Genomic DNA, 9,396 nt, shown 5'->3' with positions numbered 1-9,396 from the left:
CGGGTAGAGCCGCAGCGAGACGTCGTGGCATCGACGGACTCTTGTCACTCCATTAGAAACTGCTCTGAACTTCTGTTCCTCTGAACTTCTCTCGTTCAGGAACTTCTCGTTCGAGGTTCTCCCTGGAACTCTTGTTCTCCCTGGAACGTTGTTCTGCCTGGAACTAGGAAGTGTCGACCCTTTTAAAGAGGTCACTTCCGGTTCCTCTGAGAACTTCCTGATTGGTTGAACGAACCAACCGGGGTGTGGTTTTAGTGACGTCAGAGGGTCACTACATGTCAAGGAGACAGAGTAGATGTTTTAAGAACAGACAGAAAGATGTTTTGAAGAAACAGAGACATTTAGGAGCCAGTCTTCCTTCTATCTGTCTGAGAGAGTTAAACATGACATTTCGTTCCGATAAACATGTTTTTGATCGTTCCTTGACTTTTGACCGACATCACAACTTGCTCATTTCAGACAGAAGATCAAAAAATGCATAATTACTTTGTAACAGACATCTAACTTGATTTCTACTTTGAATGAGGATTAAAAATCATTAATACTGTTTCACAGTTGATTTAAAATGAGTAGTTCACTTCAACATTTAAAAATGATTTGAACTAAACACACTTTGATTATCAAGATATTGTAAAATAGTAATGATAATAAAAAGAGAGTGTTCTTTCAATTGATTAGTGCAGGACACACTTAGAAAGTCTCTGGATGAGCTTAATTTGTGTTTCTGGACTCTAATCAATGAAATAACAGTTCCTGTCCCGGGGTCAGGTTTTGACCTGAGGCTTAGTTCACTACATCATCACAGGAATCACACTTGAAATGTTTACAGTGCGCTTTTACAGTGAAAGGGAGAAGAAATGCAATCAACCACGTCAGCTCCTAATTTTCTTCTTTTTAGTTCCCTCATACACGAGCACAATCCACACCATCTCCTACCAGTACTGAAATGATTGCCTTTTTGAAATCAATCGTGCCACAAAATTAAAGTGTTGTGCCATCTTAACATGGCACTTGATGCCACACTATAACTTTTAACGTGTAAGTTCAGCCTTAGTGAAAAACAGTGTTCAGTGAAAAGATCTCTAAATGCATCTAATTATCAAATCTGTGAATATCCCTCAACATTTCTACAGATACTGTACCAAAACATACCACAGATACTTTTTATCTTGTAATTCTCTGAATTTTGATGCAGTTTTTTTGTGAAGATAATTAAAAAAAAAATCAAACCTACACTTTTTTGTTTAATGCAGCCAAAAACAGTATGAAGAATTCTTTGCTCGATGTTTAGTTTTTATTAGAAAATTCCAAGAGTTAGTTGGATTTACAACACGACACACTGTTCAGTGGTGCTTTTTTTTTAACATAGTGCAGACAGGTTTATTTTCACTCGGCCTGATATTCGTCTATGCAATAGTGCTGTTCATTTCTTCATATGTGACCACTGGCTGCTGTTATTGCTTGTTTTTAGTTTGCATAAAACTGCTTTTGTGCTTGCAACTCAAAAAAAGTTCATAAGCAGAATGAGCAGCTTTAGAAAGTTGCTGCAGAAATTTATTTTTCCTTTTATTTAAAACCAACAGCGCAACATCGATACCAGCTTTTTTTTCAGCTCGTACCTTTTTAGAAGGTGAGTTTAGCCTTCTGTTATTAACTAGCTAACAGCTAAAGGTATGAATGCTCTGACTGCTAGTGAACTTCAGCGGAGGTGTGCATGCTCAAAAACAAAAATGTTCTTCCAATGTGAAATAAAGCTTACAGGGGCAGCTCGCTCTTATTGCTGTTCAGATTTAATGACTTGCAGGTGGTTCATGTGTTCGTTTAAAGTTTGGCTCCCACAACCCTACGATGAGTAAATTTAGTCTTTTCACTCAGTTTGTTGAAAGGCCAATAAATCAACTTCATTTTTTTTATTAGTCTTTTAAGAGTACGTGATGAGCACGAGATGATACAAACCTGTGGTGTCCGATAAAAAGGATTCTTCTGGTTCAGACTTCTCTACGACTGAAGGACAGAAGTTACTTTAACACCACACTGCCAGCTCTCTACTTTTATTTAGTGCCTTTACATTCAGTTGTTTCAGTTTGATTTTGTGTTTCCGTCAGCAAAATCCCATCAACGTAAAACGATTTTCACCAAACGTAGCGCCCTAGTGGACTATATGCCACGGGTAGTGGTGACGTACTTCCGTTAAAAAGTAAGCCACGTCGATCACTTCCGGCTCCTACCTTCTGTTATTGTTTTTATCATTAGTTTCTAGAAGTAGACATGAAAAAGACTCTAAAAGTAAAACATTTGCGAGCTACTGGTACTACAAGTGAGTTCTGTTGTGTGCCCTTGTGTCCACTAACCAGTAGGTACAACAGAGTAGTTAGTTTTTTTCATTTTCCTGTTGATGAGGAGTTAAGGCGACAATGGATCGTGGCTATCCGCAGGGAAAATTTAGCTATAAAAGCTCACACTCGCGTATGTAGTCGGCATTTCAAACCTGAGGACATTCAACAGCCAGCATCAGAAATGGGAAGACGGAGGTAAAAAAGGGAGCTGTACCTGCTTTGTTTGAGTGGAATAATTACTTCTTTACACCTCCAAGACCCGGGGTTTGGGAGAGAAGAGAAAGACCACCTCCAGAAGACAGCGAGGAGGAAGATGGCACAGCAGCCAGTGTAGACGTCCTTAAGGATCACGAATATGCCGCTACTCCAGACCCTGCAGTTGTGGATTTAGTGGTGGAGGAAAATAATAATCTCCAGGAGGAAATCCGCCAGCTACGGGAACAGGTTGAGAGCCTGACGCTGAGGCAGCGGTTCGGCATTCACCGTTTTGCAACCTCCGACAATGACATTAGATTCTACACAAGGTAGGTGTGTGTGTGCGTGCGTTTGTGTTACACAGACTATAAAATTATTTTATGCAACTTAAATATAAAATTATACACACACACACACACACACATCTCTCTCTCTCTATATATATATATATATACACACATATTTATATAGATATTTGTATGCATGTATATATGTTTGTGTCTGTGCCTATATATATATATATATATATTCTAAATTGATCATATGTATTACAGCATAGTGCTCAAAACGAGGCCTGGTGTTTAATTTGTTTTTGATTGTGCTGTGTAGTTAAATATGAACACTAATTGTTATGGTATTTTTAGGTTTGCATCATATGACCTCCTGATGCGTTTCTGGGCCATGATTGAGCCCTCTCTGCCATCCATGGTCAGTGTTCGCCAAGGACTGAGAGGAACTGCCCTCAACTCCACTCCTTCAACTCGTACTTTGCAGCCCATTGATGAGTTCTTTATGTTTTTAAATTACCTTGCCCTTGGATCCAAGCAACGGGATCTCGCTGACCGGTACGGTGTCCATCAGTCCACTGTCAGCCGGATCATGAAAACATGGAGCAACTTTTTATTTACAGTATTAGGTTCTATTAGGATCTGGATACCGGAGGACCAGATACGCAAAAATCTACCAGCAGACTTCAAAGACTACCCTGACACTACAGTCATCCTTGATTGCACTGAGCTGAAGTGTCAGTGCCCATCTTCCCCTCTCCTCCAGAGTGAGGTGTTTTCATCTTATAAATCCCACTGCACTCTGAAAGGGCTGATTGGGATTGCACCTCATGGGGCAGTGACATTCATCTCAGGACTGTATGCCGGGTCTATCAGTGACAAGCAGATCACATGTGAATCTGGTCTCCTCACCCTGTTAAAACCAGGGATGGCTGTTATGGTGGACAGAGGCTTTCTTATTGATGACATTGTCCCCTGCAAAGTGTACAGGCCAGCATTTCTCTCTGGCAGGTCTCAGATGTCTGCAGTGGAAGTTAGAGAGACCCAGGCCATAGCACACCTCAGGGTGCATGTGGAGCGCCTCATTCGCCGAGTCAAAGAGCACAAGTTATTTGACTCTGAAATTCCCCTTGGTGTTTTTGGGATAATCAACCAACTGTTCACTGTTGCTTGTCTACTCACAAATTATGAAAATGGCCCACTAGTAAAGGCCTGGGCAAAGAAGCCTGACATCTGAGTAATAGCAAGAAAGTATACTATATATTTACTTTTCATTTTGTTACTTTTGTATTTAAAATAAAAGTAAATCATATTCATAAATATCTACATTTCTTATACTTTTTTTCCATTACATCAGTTATTATATAATGTTTTTTCATATAAGTCAAGCCTTCATGTGGGACATTAAAATGCATCTTTTCAAATGCCTGCAAAGTACCGTAGCATGATTACAGGGGCAGATATAAGTTTCTACTCTTTTTCATTCATGATTTTGCTTTTTTCTTTTGGTATCTATATATATATAAATATAATAGGAATTAATAAAATGAATAAATACATGAAAAATATTTTATGTTAAGTAATATGCTGTTAATCGTATAATTACAGTAAATGCACTAACAATGGCTCTTCCTGGAACTCCAAAAAGTATCAACTGTTCTTGCTAAAAAAATAAAAATAAATAATGCCACTCATCTAGAGCACAAAATGTTGAAACAGAAGCAGTTTGCAAAGAGGGTACTATTACGACAGTCAAGTAGCAAATTTCATACAGAATAAATTGTATCAGACCTTAAACAGAAATAACTCTAACTAATTAAAACTAAAATAAAATAAAAGGAACATGACTCAGGTATTAACAATATATTTAATCACATACAGGTCCTTCTCAAAAAATTAGCATATTGTGATAAAGGTCATTATTTTTCATAATGTAATGATAAAAATGAAACTTTCATATATTTCAGATTCATTGCACACCAACTGAAATATTTCAGGTCTTTAATTGTTTTAATACTAATGATTATGGCATACAGCTCATGAAAACCCAAAATGCCTGTCTCAAAAAATTAGCATATCATGAAAAGGTTCTCTAAACAAGCTATTAACCTAACCATCTGAATCAACGACGTAACTATAAACACCTGCAAAAGATTCCTGAGGCTTTTAAAAACTCCCAGCCTTGTTCATTACTAAAAACCACAATCATGGGTAAGACTGCCGACCTGACTGCTGTCCAGAAGGCCATCATTGACACCCTCAAGCAAGAGGGTAAGACACAGAAAGTGCTGAACGAATAGGCTGTTCCCAGAGTGCTGTATCAAGGCACCTCAGTGGGAAGTCTGTGGGAAGGGAAAAGTGTGGCAGAAAACACTGCACAACGAGAAGAGGTGACCGGACCCTGAGGAGGATTGTGGAGAAGGGCCGATTCCAGACCTTGGGGGACCTGCGGAAGCAGTGGACCGAGTCTGGAGTAGAAACATCCAGAGCCACCGTGCACAGGCGTGTGCAGGAAATGGGCTACAGGTGCCGCATTCCCCAGGTCAAGCCACTTTTGAACAAGAGACTGCATCAGAAGCATCTCGCCTGGGACTGCTGCTGAGTGGTCCAAAGTTATGTTCTCTGATTACAGTAAATTTTGCATTTCCTTTGGAAATCAAGGTCCCAGAGTCTGGAGGAAGAGAGGAGACACATAATTCACATTGCTTGAGGTCAAGTGTCAAGTTTCCACAGTCACTGGGGTGTCATGTCATCTGCTGGTGTTGGTCCACTGTGTTTTATCAAGGGCAGGGTCAATGCAGCTAGCTATCAGGAGATTTTGGAGCACTTCATGCTTCCATCTGCTGAAAAGCTTTATGGAGATGAAGATTTCATTTTTCAGCACGACCTGGCACCTGCTCACAGTGCCAAAGCCACTGGTAAATGGTTTACTGACCATGGAATTACTGTGTTCAATTGGCCTGCTAACTCTCCTGACCTGAACCCCATAGAGAACCTGTGGGATATTGTGAAGAGAAAGTTGAGAGATGCAAGACCCAACACTCTGGATGAGCTTAAGGCCGCTATCGAAGCATCCTGGGCCTCCATAACACCTCAGCAGTGCCACAGGCTGATTGCCTCCATGCCACGCCGCATTGAAGCAGTCATTCATGCAAAAGGATTCCCGGCCAAGTATTGAGTGCATAACTGAACATGATTATTTGAAGGTTGGTGTTTTTTGTATTAAAAACACTTGTCTTTCATTGGTGGGATGAAATATGCTAATTTTTTGGGACAGGCATTTTGGGTTTTCATGAGCTGTATGCCATAATCATCAGTATTAAAACAATTAAAGACCTGAAATATTTCAGTTGGTGTGCAATGAATCTGAAATATATGAAAGTTTCATTTTTATCATTACATTATGGAAAAAAATTACCTTTATCACAATATGCTAATTTTTTGAGAAGGACCTGTATATTCAAAGGTTTAGCTTTACAATGCCACTTTAATTGACCAGGCAAGCACTGAGGTAAAAATAAAAAAAGAAATGGTCAACCTTTTGTTTTATGGTTTGCAGTACTTCCATGTCACGAGGAACCCTCTCAATGAACATGTCATTTTCCGTGTAAATGACAAAGTCACACCAGTCACACCCTGAAATCAACATTTGTCCCTGGATCTGCCAGTAATATGGATGTGTTCGTTTGAGTGTCTGCCTACCATCCCTAATCATTATGTAAGAGCAGTCCACCCAGCTTGTCACATTTGGGCATTTTATTTCTAAAAGGCCAAACGGTTGTTGCTCCTCAGGATCGTAAATAATTCCATCTGGTGATGACCCCATCCATGGTGCGTCAGGATGGATCAGGAACCCACAGGGGTAGTGGTTGACTTCCCTTACCCTGCAGTACTCCTCTACTGCTGTTGGCTCTAAGGCAAGCCCCCGCCGCATGTCAGCAGTCTGATTGGAGCAGACCTGGGCATTGTACGGCCCCAGGGCCACATGCGGCCCTTTGGTTGACTCTGACCGGCCCCCGTAAGGGGAATTACAAAATGCATATGTAAACAAATGAAGTTAACCAAATCCAGATATAGATCCTCTCTCACTGTTGATGTCAGCTTTGCTTCACATCTCCACCTTAGACCTTCAACCTGACTTTAACATTTCCGTTAAAGCCCAACAGAGACTAGACTTCTCTCACTAAACAAGAAAAAAGAACTGATAAACACCAAATGAGATGTTTAGACTACAAATGTAGGCACGTAAAGAACCGGGACTCGAAATCACAGTTCAGTGACGATCACTATTATATGATGTTTCATAATATTTGGAGTACAAAGACAATATTGTGATATATTTACAAAGCTAAGAACTTTTTCCAGCAGTATATAAAACTCAAAATGAGTTTTGGGGTGAATGTGACTGAAAATAATCACTAATATAACGTCACAAATGGTAAAAATGTTAACAGTTTACCATTGTACTGGGAAATTTATTTGAATAAATGACATTTTTTGTAAGGAAACCTCGCTTTTTCGTTGCTTAATCATAACAAATACTCTTACCAGCTTGTTAAAACAGTGCTATGTACTGTGTTTAATAATGAAATACTATTAATATTATGCAGTATTGAGTTAAGTTGAAATCAGGTCTCTCTTGTAAATGAGTCCTCGAGGCTCAATGGGATTTACCGTCTAAATAAAGGTTGAATGAAAAAGTCATTTGTGCCAGCCCTCCACAATATTTGTTGTTTCTCATGTGGCCCCATGGAAAAAATAATTGCCCACCCTTGGATTGGAGGGTCTCAGAAGCCTTTTGGCAAGATTTTCAGAAGAGCTGTCACCCCTGGTGTGACAGACCTCCCTAAATCTTGTTGAGGTAACACGACACTTTCTTAGTTGGTGCCACTCTGCACAGAAACTCTGCTCCCGCGTGCTGCTCTCAATTTTGTGAGACATCTCTAATGTTGTCTCAAGGGACGTCATATGGTGGTGCTCTTGGTCTGAACAAACATACTCACAGGTGGAGGGTTCAAGCCTGTAATTGAAGAGTGGAAGATGTGGGGGAGAAGGGGTGTCTTGGTGTGGACGGGTCCTGGGAACTATCCTTGCTGGCAGCTGATATGACAGAACGCTTCCCTCTTGTACCGGACCAAACAAAGAGTCAACAAGAGGGACATCGTTGGAGACAGCCATTGTGGTTATCATTGGCGCTTCTTCAGCTGGAAGTCCCTTGTACACATCCTGTATCCTTAGGGTGGAGATGAGTGGAAGAGGGCTGGTAGCACCTTTATACAAGTTGCTTCTGTTGAGAAAAAGAAAAGAAAACTATGTCATAAACAAGAAATGAATATTCAAATGATAAAATTAATACTAAATGAAGCCTATGCTATTGTATTTTAGGGATTCAAATTATTGTCTTGTTTAAAAACGAAGTTGAATTATTTACTTATTTGCATTTTTAAAGTATTTCTAATATAGTACAAAATAAACTTCCATCCATCCATCCATTATCTTTTACTCGCTTCTTCCATTTTGGGTCACTGAGAACATGCAAACTCCACCCAGAAAGGCCCCCGGACTGGGATTTGAACCGGCAACCTTCTCGTTGAGAGGCAGCAGCTCTACCAGTTGCACCACCGTGCTGCCCACAAAATAAACTTAAGTGGTTAAATTAAGTTTTTGTTGTACAAATGTGTTCTGTTTTGTTTTTAAATTAAATTAATTAAAAAAATTGTGCATGTGTGTCATTGTGCATGTGTGTCTGTGGTCTTTAAATTAAAACAAACCTAATTCCTTCAAAGATTTTCCTCTCTCTTGGTCTTGCTGACAGGACGACCATGTCATTTACTGGACCAGGTTTTATGCCCTGCATCCAAAAACAACATTGCTGTAAATATTGAACAAAAATTCATAAACAGGATTAAAGACTCATGTATATGTAGTTACCATTGTCCTTGGTTTATGCCACTTCTGTTCGGTATCTGTGCAGCTTAGGACTGGAGGTACAGCTGGAAGCTTCAACTGGGAGTAGTGAGCCATCTGGAACAGCAGAGCTGCCACATGGCTGCACAAGACTGTACCTGCCACACAGGTGCACTGGCATCCCTGAAACTCCACCGGCTTTGATTCCCTCAGCACCATCTGTGTACAATACCAAATCGGCAGGAGGGCACAATTGGCTCTCTGAAACGGGTTTTACTTGAGAAACGTGGAAGGTGGGATGGATTCTCAAGGAGCTGGGGAGCTGTAGGCGCACAGCCGAGGGATTGATGATCTTATCTATGGTAAAGGGACCGATGAAGCGAGGAGCCAATTTCCTGGGAGTGTCCTTGAGATGAATGTCTCTAGTGGATAACCACACCTTCTGGCCCACCTGATAAGATGGTGCGGCGGAACGGTGACGGTCCGCGAACCTCTTATTCTGAGCTGCAGTGCGAAGTAGAGCCGTCCTTGTTTGGCGCCAGACACGTCTACAACGGCGGAAGTGGTGCTGGACAGACGGCACTGACACCTCTGTCTCCTGACTGGGGAACAAGGGAGGGAGATAGCCCAGTGAAGCCTCAAAAGGTGACATACCTGTGGCTGAGGAGGTG

General features: G+C 40.8%; 1 long non-coding RNA gene across 1 annotated transcript; it reads right to left on the bottom strand.

The window, feature by feature from the left end:
• Positions 1-7,892: 7,892 nt before the first annotated feature.
• On the bottom strand, positions 7,893-8,788 carry LOC119417482. The gene is made up of 3 exons (XR_005187149.1): positions 8,750-8,788; positions 8,590-8,669; positions 7,893-8,105 (listed from the first exon to the last, which is right to left on the bottom strand). It is a non-coding gene; the product is annotated as an uncharacterized LOC119417482 (long non-coding RNA).
• Positions 8,789-9,396: the final 608 nt, after the last annotated feature.

The sequence above is a fragment of the Nematolebias whitei genome, chromosome 11 (assembly GCF_014905685.2).
Source record: "Nematolebias whitei isolate Nwh7 chromosome 11, NemWhi1, whole genome shotgun sequence".
NCBI lineage: Eukaryota > Metazoa > Chordata > Actinopteri > Cyprinodontiformes > Rivulidae > Nematolebias > Nematolebias whitei.
The sequence above is the reverse complement of the archived record's forward strand: the minus strand, read 5'-3'. Positions and strand labels throughout refer to the sequence as shown.